Here is a 13,702-nt window from a genome sequence, read left to right as displayed (position 1 = left end):
TATGTTGTCGAGTATTAAGACTTACGAGCTCATAAAGTTATTCTCTTGAGTCACATATCATAGAATACTGCCACATACAGAGCTATCTCACAGTCAAGTAATGCAGTACGTTATTAAAATGTGTAGGCTAATCTCTTTGGGACATGAAAGCTGTTTCTGCACTAGAGATCATCTGGATACTAGTGTTCATATCTTCGGTCATGCTGCAGTCAGTGCACATAGAATTAAATACAAGTAACAGAGAATGGTAGATTAAGAAACAGATTGGTGGAAAGAGTATTCAGAATGATAAACCCGAGATGTTAAATACATTTTTCTGTTAATCTTGTGATGTGTACAAATCAAGAACGAAGTCAGTGAAATGTTTCTGATTAAGTTAGTTTAACTAATTTTCGGTGATTACCTTCAACATTCACTGATTGTAATTAATCCATAGGCTTCTTTCAATAAAAATTGTATATTCGTCAAATTGTACTACTATGTCAGTATTGTTTCGTACGCGACAACCACCCGGATCTTTTCTTCGCCTTCACGGCAAACATGTAGGTGGATGTTCAGATTTCAGAAGAGATAAACTGAAGAAACCAAACCTTCTCTGGGAAGCACCCCTCATCACATACAGACATCCACACCGAGGGTTCCTAAGAGACTGAATGAGAAATACAGTGGCAAGCATAATTAATGAAAACCTTATATTTTAATATGGTGTTCAGTTCATATGTTTTTTTTTTTTGTATAACAATACATTTCTGTTTTTAAACAATATTTAAAACAATAATTGTTCTGAAAAATTTTATTTGTTGTGATTATGCATCCATTATCACTGAGTATGATGAATAGAATTACAATTATTACAAAGTTCAAGAATCTTCAATAAGAGTTTTGGGTGATTCATACGTTACTCCAGATCTTATCTTTCATAAATAAATCTTAGAAAAGTCTGAATCACGTAATGGGGAATTCAGAAATAATCCAGTTTGGAAGAGATATGTGATAATTAGGATACGTACGTTATAAAGATATTCCAGTACACTGGTTGAGACTGGTAAAATTATAAGTTACATTCAATATACGGATCCTTTGTAAACAAGTATATTGCACACACACTATACACATGTCAGCATTCTTGCTGGTGTCACGACATTAACCAAAGTTAACAATAACTCTAAAACATATTGTTGTTTAGTCGCATTGACCAAACTCACAATTAAACTCCAATATGTCTTCTTGTGGGCCTCATCATATTAACCAAAGTTAACATTAAACCGGGCATATATCTTCTTGTAGGTTTCGTCATATTAACCACAGTTAACAAAAGACTGGCAATGTATCTTTTTGCACTTTTCGTCACATCACTCAAAGTTAACAGTTAATCTGCTATACATCTTCTTGTAGGTTTTGTCACATTATTTCACACTAGAAATGAACTGCATCATCTTTTGAAACGTTTAATTACCACAAATCCTACATCTGACAAAAGTCAGTGCTTGTACGTTTATAACTGACAAACTGTTAGACTGATCTGGCATGTACTTTCAGGGATCCATAGGAGGTAACGTAGTGAAATAGGTAGACGTTCGTATCTAACTATATGTCATCCAGGGGTCGTCTATGTCTTTCTCACCCGTTGAAATATTATGTCAAACAGTAAGCAATGTAATAAAACGATACATTGTAGTATATATAAAACTTTCAGTGAATTAAGATTAAAAATGTTTGCTGTAAATAGAACAGTTCATTTATAAGTAAACAGTATAACACTTAACAGTTGTAGTAGTTAACTTATCTGCTACAAAACAAACAATACACACGCGCTTAGTAACAATTAATGGTAAAAGAAGAGAATGGTTGTTTAAACTTTTTATTTGTTATCTCTTTTATAAATCAGAGTTACATCTTTCAGAAATGAGTGACTTGGTATTGTCTTATCTGTTCACAGTAAGACTCTTTTATTTCTTCAGTTTATTTTATAACTCGTGTCTTTTTTACTGTCTGAACTCCGTTTTTCAAAAGCTTTTTTATACTTTCTTTTTCCCTAATGTGCATAAAAATTATTGAAATGTGATTTTGGTTCATATTACGAAGTTACAAGTTAATAGATCAGTTACTGTTTCGGGATTATAAGTTACCAAACTTTTTAATGTTCCGCGGTTACAAGTGACTAAACTCTTGATGACGAGAAACCTACTTGAAATAAAAAGGTATCTCAGAACGGCTGGTATGGGTTTTAACACTTTTATTGATAAAGAGAGAACAACGTTTTGATCTTCCTAGATCATCTTCAGGTTAAGATACAAGTGACTAAACTGGTCAATGCTACAGAGTTACAAGTTATCAAACCGCTTAATGTCACGCAGGTATGAGGTACTAAGCTTGATAATATTCCCGATTTAATGTTCTGAGGTAACAAGTTACTAAGCTGGATAATGTTTCACAGTTACAATTTAATAAACTGGAAAGTGTCCCAAGGTTACGAGTTACTAAAAGTGTTAATGTTGGAGAGTTGTAAATTACTAAACTGTTTAATGTTCATGAGTTACAAATGACTGAACTGGTTAATGAACTAGGGTTGCTGGGGTTACACGTTACTAAAGTGGTTAATGCCTTGAAGTTACAAGATATTAAACTGTTTAATGTTTTGAAGTTACAATTTTTTAAGCTGGATAATGTTCCAGGACAACAACCTACTAAACTGGGTTATAAGTTACTAAATTGTTTTGTGTTCCAGAATCACAAATAACTAAACTGCTTAAATTTCATGGGTTAAAAGTTTCTAAATTGGTTAATATTCCGGAGTTACAAGATATTAAACTGGTTAATGTTTGAGGGTTATAAGATACTAATCTGGTTAATGTTCAGTTTATACACGTTTCTAAACTTTTTAATGGTACGGAGTTACAAGGTATTACACAACTGGTTAATGCCATACAATCACAAGATATTAAACTGGCGAATGTTCCGGGGTTAGAAAGTACTAAGATGATTAAAGTTCTGGAGTTACAAGTTACGAAGCTGTTTTATGTTCTGGAGTTAGCATTTACTTAACTGGTTAATGCCACGAAGTCACGATATATTCAGCTGATTATTGTTTCGTAATTACAAATTACCAAATTGGTTTAATAATTGGGGGTTTAAGGTTACTAAAGTTATTAATCTTGAGGTGTTACAAAATACTTAACTAGTTAACTCTCTAAGGTTACCAGTTACAAAACAGGTTAATGGCTAGACGTTAGAAGTTACTAAGCTGGTCAATGCTCCGGAGTTAGAAGATATTAAACTTGTTAATGTTTCGGGCTTAAAGTCTGTCTGTCTTTTGAATTTTGCGCGAAGCTACACAAGGGTTATCTGCGTTAGTCGTCCCTAATTTAGCAGTGTAAGACTAGAGGAAAGGCAGCTAGTCATTACCACCCACCGCTTACTCTTAAGCTACTCTGAAAGGGCGAACATGTTTGGTGCGACTGGGATTCGAGCCCGCGACCCTCATATTACAAGTCGAACGCCTTAACCCACTTGGCCATGCCGGGCTCGGGCTTAAAGCGAATAAACTACTTAATAACTTACTTAATAAACCTCAATTACAAGGTATTAAACTACTCAGTGTTTCGTGATTATAAATTTCTAACTCGCTTGATGTTCAGGTATTAAAATTTGATTTATGTCCTTGGGTTTAAAAGTTAATGTTTTATTTTACAAGTTACAAGTTTGATTAATGCGCCGCTTTTTTGCAAGTTACTAAACTGATTAATGTTCTTTGGTTACAAGTTACTAAATTTGTTAATGTGTCGGGGTTACAACTTAGTTGACTTGTTAATGCTCCAAGGTTACGAGTTACTAACCTGGTTTATGTTCTGGGGGTCAAGTTAATAAACTATTTAATGTTATTCAGTTACAAGTTACTAAATTGATTAATGCTCCAGGGTTAAGAGTCACTGAACTGGGGAGTCCCAAGATATTGCAATATATCAAACTGGTTATTGTTGAAGGGTTACTAAACTGGTTAATATTTCTGGGTTTAAAGATATTAAACTGTTTAATGTTTTGGAGTTGCAATTTAATATTGATTAATTTTTTGTGGTTACAAAGTGCTGAACTAATTAACGCCACGGTGTTACAAGGTAGTAAACTGGTTAAATTTCTGATGGTACAAGATAATAAACTGTTTAATGTTCTGAGATTACAAGTTACTAGACTAGCTAGTATTTTAGGTTTACAAGTTATTAAACCAGTTTATGTTTTTAGGTTACAAGTTATTAAACTGTTTCATTTTAACGCCCCCCAGTGGCTCAGCGGCATGTCTGCGGACTTACAACTCTAAAAACCCGGTTTCGATATTCGTGGTGGGCAGAGTACATATAACCCATTGTGTAACTTTGTACTTAATTCAAAACAACGACATTTTAACTTCAGAAACCCCTAATTCTAAGCAGCTACGAAATGCTTATTTTGTCATTTTAATTCAACCATCTGACCGAAGAAAAGATAAAAGTTAAAGGAACCATCACATCATAGCAACTACCTTGCAACAGGCATATAAAACTATCACAGAAACACCGACGATGTCACTCTTAATAATCAACAACAATTTATATACTACAGAAATTTAATTGTTTAATGAATGAGGAGAATTACAGTGTTTTGTCATAAACCTTTAAATAATCCATAAGAGGTAAAAAATGGATGAATTTGTTCAGGAATTTCATTATAAAGCGTAATACTGTAAACAATTTGAATTAGTCACAAGAAGGGTAAATAAAGGCGGTGATGACCTGTTTGGAAAGATATATTGTCTTGTATATTTATTTTTGAGGAAATGAAAGTAAGGTCGAAGATCGTAAATTTTCAGATTTTCACTTCAACGCAATCTGATGGGAGCATATAGGTAGATAATATGTCGATTTGAATAACTTAAGTGTGCAGTATATTACTTGTTTTCAATTTGTCGGACCCGGCATGGCCAGGTGGTTAAGGCACTCGACTCGTAATTTAAGGATCGGGGATCGAATTCCCGTCGAATCAAACATACTAGCTATTTCAGCCGTTGGAGCGTTTTAATGTTACGGTCAATCCTACTATTCGTTGGTAAAAGAGCAGCCCAAAAGTTGGCGGTGGGTAGTCATGACTAGCTGCCTTCCTTCTAGTCTTACACTGCTATATTGCGCTAGCGCTGATAGCCCTCGTGTAGCTTTGCTCTAAATTCAAAAACAAACAAATAATTCGTCGGAGTAAACAAATATAAAATTCGAATTTGTTTTGTTTGTGGTTTACGCAAAGCTACAAAATAGATAATGTGCGCAGAGTCTATCTCGGAGAATCGAATTCCGGATTTTAGTTTTAATAAGCCTTTGAAATTAGTCATAAGGGACAGGCTAAGGGGGTGAATTTATTGTTAGCATCTTAAGTAATTTTACAAGAAAACAATAAGTTATAAACATATATAAGGGAGTAGGGTATGGGTTTATAGGTAGCAACTTAAGAAAGATGAAATAAAACTAAACGTAATTAACATGCAAATTCATAATAGGCAGGGAGTGAGCAAGTTTATTGTTATCATCTTTAAAACTCAGATTGAAAAACTCGGAGTTGTAAAAAAAGTCTATAAGTTGGAAGTATTGTTTGTTTGTTTTTTGAAATTTCGCGCAAAGCTACGCGAGGACTAGCCGTCCCTAATTTAGCAGTGTAAGACAAGAGAGAAGGCAACTAGTCATCACCACCAATTCTTGGGTTACTCTTTTACCAACGAATAGTGGGATTGGCCGTCACAATATAATGTCCCCACGGCTGAAAGAGCTAGCATATTTTGTGTGACGGGGATTCGAACCCACGGCCCTCAGATTACGAGTCGAGCATCTTAACCAACTGGCCATGCCGGACACTTGGAAGTAAGAAAAATATTCAAGTGTTGTGAATGACAGGTAACATAAATTGAATACAAACCCTATAACCCGAACACTTCCGAAAGGTGGACCTTTCTTCTTCAGAGACAGACTGAGAACAAGAAAGAAAGATCCACCTTTTTATCTCCCTCGGGTTATGAGGTTTTTATTGATTTCTATTAAAAATCTATGAACTTACGTGTTTTTCTAATATATGAATGGTAACTAAATTGGTGGGCAAATGGGTAAGAAGAAATAAACGACATATGCAACTGATGTATAAATATTGCCTAGCATCATCGTCAACACTACATAGTTAGAGACACTTTGGAGTAACCATTATCCGCCTCTGTTGATAAATGAGACTTGTATGGAAATATGGATGTTTTTAAAGCTATTGCTTACTATAACGAGAATGCTAGAGTGATAGGGCTAGTTTTGCAGGCAAAATATTTATAAATGTTTGAGAACTTTTGTGTCTTTTGTCTTTGGTGGTAGAAATAAAACGCTTTTGATGCTCACTCTATACATCACAAAACAGAAATGAGTTCGACATTCTGTGTTTTGTACAAAAACCTTCCTCAAGTCCACACTCATCTTAATGGTAAAAAGTATTTTGCTGAAGACGAATTTCTTCACAATGAGGAAATATCCATTGGAACACCATTCATCAAATTTTCTGTAAGTCTCAGATGAAACAAAAATATTTTTAATGAAAAGTAAATTCATTGTTATAGTGTCATCTATAACAATCATGGGATAGCTTGACATGATGGAAAAACTACATTAAGTAAGTGGATAAAAGTGTAGCGATAACGTATGGATAAAAAGCACAAACTTTGTGGAGTCAGGAATCTGTAATATTACATTGCTCTGAATATTCATTTACTTTTAAAGTTTAAGAAGAAACGACAATAAGATCGAAGAGGGTAAATTTTAATTTTTTTCACGGCAAACTGATCTAAAGTAAACAAGTAGGAAAGACTTGTGGTTGATTATGGGTTGAGTTGCATCCTTACGTTGTAAGTAAATTATTATATATGTGTGTGTATGTGTTCTTATGGGAAAGCCACATCGGGCTATCTGCTGAACCCACCGAGGGGAATCGAACCCTTGATTTTAGCGTTGTAAATCTGTAGATTTGCCGCTGTACTAGCGGGGGCGGTATATATATATATATATAACAAGGTTACAAAGATTACTTAGGTCTGATGTTAGTAGTTCACTATTCTGGATGTACATTGTTTCAAAAAGTAGATATATGTGTACTGGCTTTCTGAATACCTAACAATTGTGTAAAATGCTAGCCACATTTTAACATCATACTAAATACGAAGTACTAAACATCAAGTAAATATGATGACGTTAACAATAATTTAACGTCGTACTAGATATCAAAAAATGATGGTGACATCAATTACATTTAGAGTTGTACTAAATATCACGTAATGACGATGCCGCTAGACACACTGTTACGACATGCTAAATACTGCGGCTGACCACGTTGTAACGAAGTAATAATTATCTTGTGATAATGACGACACCAGTTACAAGTGAGTGCCGCACTCAGTACCATGTGACGAATATAATGCTTGATACACTGTTAATTCGTATAAATATCACTGATGACATTACCCACATTGTAAGTACATACTAATTATATAGTGATAATAATGAGTCACACTGTAACTACATGCTAATTATATAGTGATAATGATGACACTAGTCACACTGTAACTACATGCTAATTATATAGTGATAATGATGACACTAGTCATACTGTAACTACATGCTAAATAAATATAGTGATGATGATGACTCTAGTCACACTGTAACTAGATACTAAGTATGGTGTTGATGATGACTCTAGTCATACTGTAACTACATGCTAATTATATAGTGATAATGATTACTCACATTGTAACTACATGCTAATTATATAGTGATAATGATGAGTCACACTGTAACTACACGCTGATTATATCGTGATAATGATAAGTCACACTGTAAGTACATGCTAATTATATAGTGATAATGATGACACTAGCCCCACTGTAACTACATGCTAATTATGCCATTATAATGATGAGTCACACTGTTTTGTTTTGGAATTTCGCACAAAGCTACTCGAGGGCTATCTGTGCTAGTCGTCCCTAATTTAGCAGTGTAAGACTAGAGGGAAGGCAGCTAGTCATCACCACCCACCGCCAACTCTTGGGCTACTCTTTTACCAACGAATAGTGGAATTGATCGTCACATTATACAACCCCACGGCTGGGAGGGCGAGCATGTTTAGCACGACGCGGGCGCGAACCCGCGACCCTCGGATTACGAGTCGCACGCCTTACGCGCTTGGCCATGCCAGGCCTAAGAGTCACACTGTAACAACATACTAATTATATAGTGACAAGTTAGCATGTAACTAACTACATGCTAATTATGTCATTATAATGATGAGTCACACTGTAACAACATACTAATTATGTAGTGATAATGAGTACACTAGCCACATTGCAAATATATACCAATTATATAGTGATGATGAGTACACTAGTCACACTGTAACTACATACCAATTATATGGTGATGATGAGTACACTAGTCACACTGTAACTACATACCAATTATATAGTGATGATGAGTACACTAGTCACACTGTAACTACATACCAATTATATGGTGATGATGAGTACACTAGTCACACTGTAACTACATACCAATTATATGGTGATGATGAGTACACTAGTCACACTGTAACTACATACCAATTATATAGTGATGATGAGTACACTAGTCACACTGTAACTACATACCAATTATATAGTGATGATGAGTACACTAGTCACACTGTAACTACATACCAATTATATAGTGATGATGATGACACTAGTCACACTGTAACTACATGCTAATTATATAGTGATGATGATGACACTAGTCACACTGTAACTACATACCAATTATATAGTGATGATGATGACACTAGTCACACTGTAACTACATACCAATTATATAGTGATGATGATGACACTAGTCACACTGTAACTACATGCTAATTATATAGTGATGATGATGACACTAGTCACACTGTAACTACATGCTAATTATATAGTGATGATGATGACACTAGTCACACTGTAACTACATGCTAATTATATAGTGATGATGATGACACTAGTCACACTGTAACTACATGCTAATTATATAGTGATGATGATGACACTAGTCACACTGTAAGTACATGCTAAGTATATAGTGATAATGATGACGCTAGCCATATTTTAATTGTAACGTGAAGGTCTGAGGGAGATAAACCTATCTAACCTTCTAAACGATACAGTAAATGGCTATTAATGACAATGATACCCAAATTTGAATATGTAATGTTATCAGTGATGTCCAGACATTAACTATTCATAAATATCTACTAACACTAACGATGTAAGAACTGTAAAGATACAATAGACAGTTGGAAATCTAAAGATAATCATATTTCAACCATACAGTGATGCTGCTGCTGTTCAAATTTTAACAATATGTCGATGTCTAATTATCATAAGGTTACGTAGACTTCAATAAGAACATGAAGTGATTATATAGTATTCCAATGGTAACAATTGATAAGTATGTTGCTATTCAAACTTTATCGATATACTAAATATCTGAATTAGAATTACTTAGCAATATAAGATCGCAGGATACCCAGTAAAAAGATAATAAAAAGTTAATTACAAAGCTTAGGGATTATTTTTGTTTATTTTGGGTTCATAAGATTGAATTAAGAAAGAGTCTCTTTGAATTTACGTTCAGGAAAACTATTACATTTTGCTAAGAGTTTAATGCAAGATGTTGTTTCATGTACTGCACCATGTTTTGCTAGGAAGTGTTCTGTAGTGGCCTTTTTAGAACCAAGATTAGCGGTAGCAAGGATTTGTTCCTAAAAACGTTCATGTACTGTACGACCGGCTTCACCAATGTACTTATCATCCCCCTGGGCTTGTGTATTTCATATATTACATTTTTAATAGTACAAGAGTTGAGAAATTTATTGTCTGGGCCTAGCAATATTTTCCATCACTATAACCTTTCATTCGGAAAACCCGAATAAGCAAATAATTTTTAGAATAACCTCTGTTTTCCTACAGTACAAATATTTGACTCAGGTTTTTTGATGGCTCAGCGAATACACTTAGTTTGAGGTTAATCGACTAATGGTAGTCCAGATGACATTTTAGTTTATGAAGGTTTATTGACTAGCTGTTGTGATTTTTTTATTTGAAACAAATATTTTACAGATGTTCAAATATAGTTATCAGGGTAACCATTACAACGAAAGAAGTTTCTTGATTCTCACCTAGCGGCTGTTTTACTGTCATTTGTATTGAAGATTATTGTAATGATTGGACTGTTTGTTATTAAGCGGATGATGTGAGCTAAAATGTAAAATCTAAGATATTTAACATATGGTTGGTTTTAGTAACATTAAGTTTGTTATCTTCAACATACACTACGGTGTCAATGAAACTTTAGGCCCTGAAGGAATCTTCAGTGTACGAAACAGTAAATATGATAGTAGAATGTAAGATGCTAAGGAAATGAACTTTCACATTTCAACTTACATCATCCACCTAATATCAAAAGCAGTTTCACTTTTTTCAGTCTGTTCTGCAAAGTTTAGCTCCCCAGTAGCACAGCGATATGTCTGCGGACTTACAACCCCAAAACATCCGGGTTTCCATACCCATTGTGTAGCTTTGTGCTTAATTCAAAACAACAATTGTAAAGTTTAAAAATAATACACTAAATATTAAGTTATGATATTGATACCCAAATTTTAACGTTACTCTCAGTGAGAAACGTTTGGAAGTGCAAGGAGAGAAAAAAAGAAAGATTTAGAATTCGAATGTATCATAATATGCAAGTTGAACGAAACTTGTAACTGGTTAACAATAATCTGAATTTCGTTTTAAATGACTTTTTCTACTGCAGTCTAGAACAACATTATACGGAAATAAATATTTTAGTGAGTTTTGTTTTATAAGAAACATAATGTTTCTGTATAAGTGATAATTAAGCTTAATAAAGCACGGATTTCGTAATTAGTTATTAATGACACGCTAATAACTCACAAGACACTTCCGTGTTTTCCGTTTTTAGTCATGATTTGAAATGACAAGAAATGATATTATATTGATGTATGCATCGTGGGCTATAGATGTAGCTGCTCTTAACAAAGCTTCAATTGAACTTATTTAGCTTGAAGACAAGTTTATTGATATGTTTGCACATAACTAATAATAGACATAATGACATATCTGCTGAACTTAATAATTTGGTTGTCTTTGGTATACACTGACACCTGAAAAGTACGAATTAAAAGAGTCAGATCATGTAATATAGCCAAAGTTATTTTCTTTATTATTTTCCTCATAATATCTAAATAGAACTATTTAAGTTCAAGAAGTTTCATAAGATTCTCACTGGCGATTTTTGTTAAAGCTGAAAATCAAATTTTTAGCATTTAAGATATAAGAAATGTAATACAGCGAAATATTTCATCAAAGGGTACTTGGTTTGATTAGTTCTTCTATAAAAAATATGAGTAAGCTAACATATATTCCAAAATCCTTTAATTATTCTCTTTTAAGTTAAACAAAGCAAAATACTTATGTAAACTTATCACGAACAAAAACACACGCAAACATATATTTATTATATAGCCTCACGCTCTAATCAATATCACGAATCTGCTAAATCTTAAATACGATTTTGTTCGCAAACAAAATCTACAGTAATAGCTAAAACTACTTGCCTTTTTACTAGTCTTTAAGTTAACAATATTTCTTTAGTTGTTCATTTTTTATTGTACTGACATGTAAAAGAACAGCTTCACTTTTTCATGGTCATAGCTTTTTTATTATTCTATATATTTAAGCAAAGACGTTTCCTCTTCAAATAACAAAAAAAGAAAAACAAAATAGAATCCAAACGAATGCTTAAACTGATCAATGGAAAAAGTTAAGAAAATACTTCTTAGTTAAAGAGAGTTACTACTATAATATGTAGTTTAACAATATTTTACAAAACTAATTACACCATCCCGGCGACTATCCTAAGAAAAGCGATGAAAAATAATGTACACTCGAAAACAAAGAAGATAACAATCACATTTCAGCAAATTCTTCAAAACTTCTTGACTTTTATATGAAGCAATATATTTTATATCTATACTTACCGAGTAATGTGATAATCATGTCATTATAATATATCACAAAATTGTTTTTGTTATAGATGTGTAACCACGAAGTCATCATAACAGACCACACAACTGTGTTTTCTATGCAATGAAAACCTGATGCCATCATAATACACCAAACGACAGTGTTTGTTGTGTACAGTGGCCCTGACGTCATCATAATACACATCACAACTGTGTTTGATGGGTAGAGTAACCTATGTTTCATCATAATACACCACAATACTGTTTTTGTTCTGTAGATTAACCCTGACGTCATAATAACTCACCACACAACTAAGTTTCCTCTGTAGAGTAACTCCGATCTCATCATAATACACCACACGATCGTATTGCTTGTGTAGAGTAACCCTGATGTCATAATAATACAACATATCACTGTACCTGTTGTGTAGAGTAACCCTGATGTCATAATAACACACAACACAACTGTGTATGTTGTGTAGAGTAAACATGGTTCCATCGTAATACACCACACGACTGTGTTTGTTGTCTGGATTAACCCTGTTGTCATCGTAATACACCCCACAACAATGTTTGTTGTATAGAGTATCTCTGATGTCATCATTATATATCACATGATTGTGTTTGTTGTATAGAGTAATCTTGATGTCATCATAATGCACTACACGTGGTGTTTCTTGTGTAGAGTAACCCTGATATCATCTTAATAAAACTCACGACTGTGATTGTTGTGTAGAATAACCTTGATGTAATCATAATACACCACACGACTGTGTTTGTTGTGTTCAGTAACCATGATATCATCATATTACACAACACGACTGTGATTGTTGTGTAGAATAACCCTGATGTCGTCTTAATATACCGCACAACTCTGTTTGTGTTGTAGAGTAACTCTGATGTCATACTATCACACTATACGAATTTCTTTGTTGTGTAGAGTAACCGTGGTGTCATCATATCACCCAACAGACTGTGTTTGATGTGTAGAGTGAACCTAATGTCACTTTAATTAACCACACGAATCTGTTTGCTCTAAAGGGTAATGCTGATATTGTCGTAATACACCACACGACTATGTATGTTGGGTAAAGTAAATCTTATGTCATCGTAATACATCTCACGACTGTGTTTGTTGTGTAGATTAAACACGATGTCTTCATAATACACGACACAGTGTTTGTTGAGTAGAATAACCCTCATGTTATCAAAATACACCACATGAACGTGTTTTCTCGGCAATATTACGCTGATGTTATCATAGTAAATCACACGATTAGGCGTGTTGTGTAGAGAAACCGTGAGTCATTTTAATACACCACACGACAAAGTATACTGTATACATCATAATACAAAACACGATTGTAATTTTTGAGTGAGTAACACTAATGTCATCATAATAAATTACACCATTATGTTTGTTGTACAGAGTAACCCTGAATAACCATAATACCCCCCTCGACTATGTTTGTTGTATCCAGTAACCCTGACGCATCATAGAAACTATACAACTGTGTTTGTTGTGTATAGTAACACTGATGTCATAATTATGCAACACATGATTATGATAGTTGTCTAGAATAACACTGATGTCATCATAATACACCAC

At 33.8% G+C, this 13,702-nt stretch overlaps 1 protein-coding gene across 7 annotated transcripts in view; it reads left to right on the top strand.

The window, feature by feature from the left end:
- Positions 1-13,702, top strand: part of LOC143222885 (thyrostimulin alpha-2 subunit-like) — a 119,275-nt gene that overhangs the window by 20,445 nt on the left and 85,128 nt on the right. The gene's annotated exons all lie outside the window — the stretch shown is intronic.

This window comes from Tachypleus tridentatus, chromosome 8, assembly GCF_004210375.1.
Source record: "Tachypleus tridentatus isolate NWPU-2018 chromosome 8, ASM421037v1, whole genome shotgun sequence".
Taxonomy (NCBI): domain Eukaryota; kingdom Metazoa; phylum Arthropoda; class Merostomata; order Xiphosura; family Limulidae; genus Tachypleus; species Tachypleus tridentatus.
Note: the sequence above shows the minus strand (reverse complement) of the source record. Positions and strands in the feature narration are given on the sequence as shown.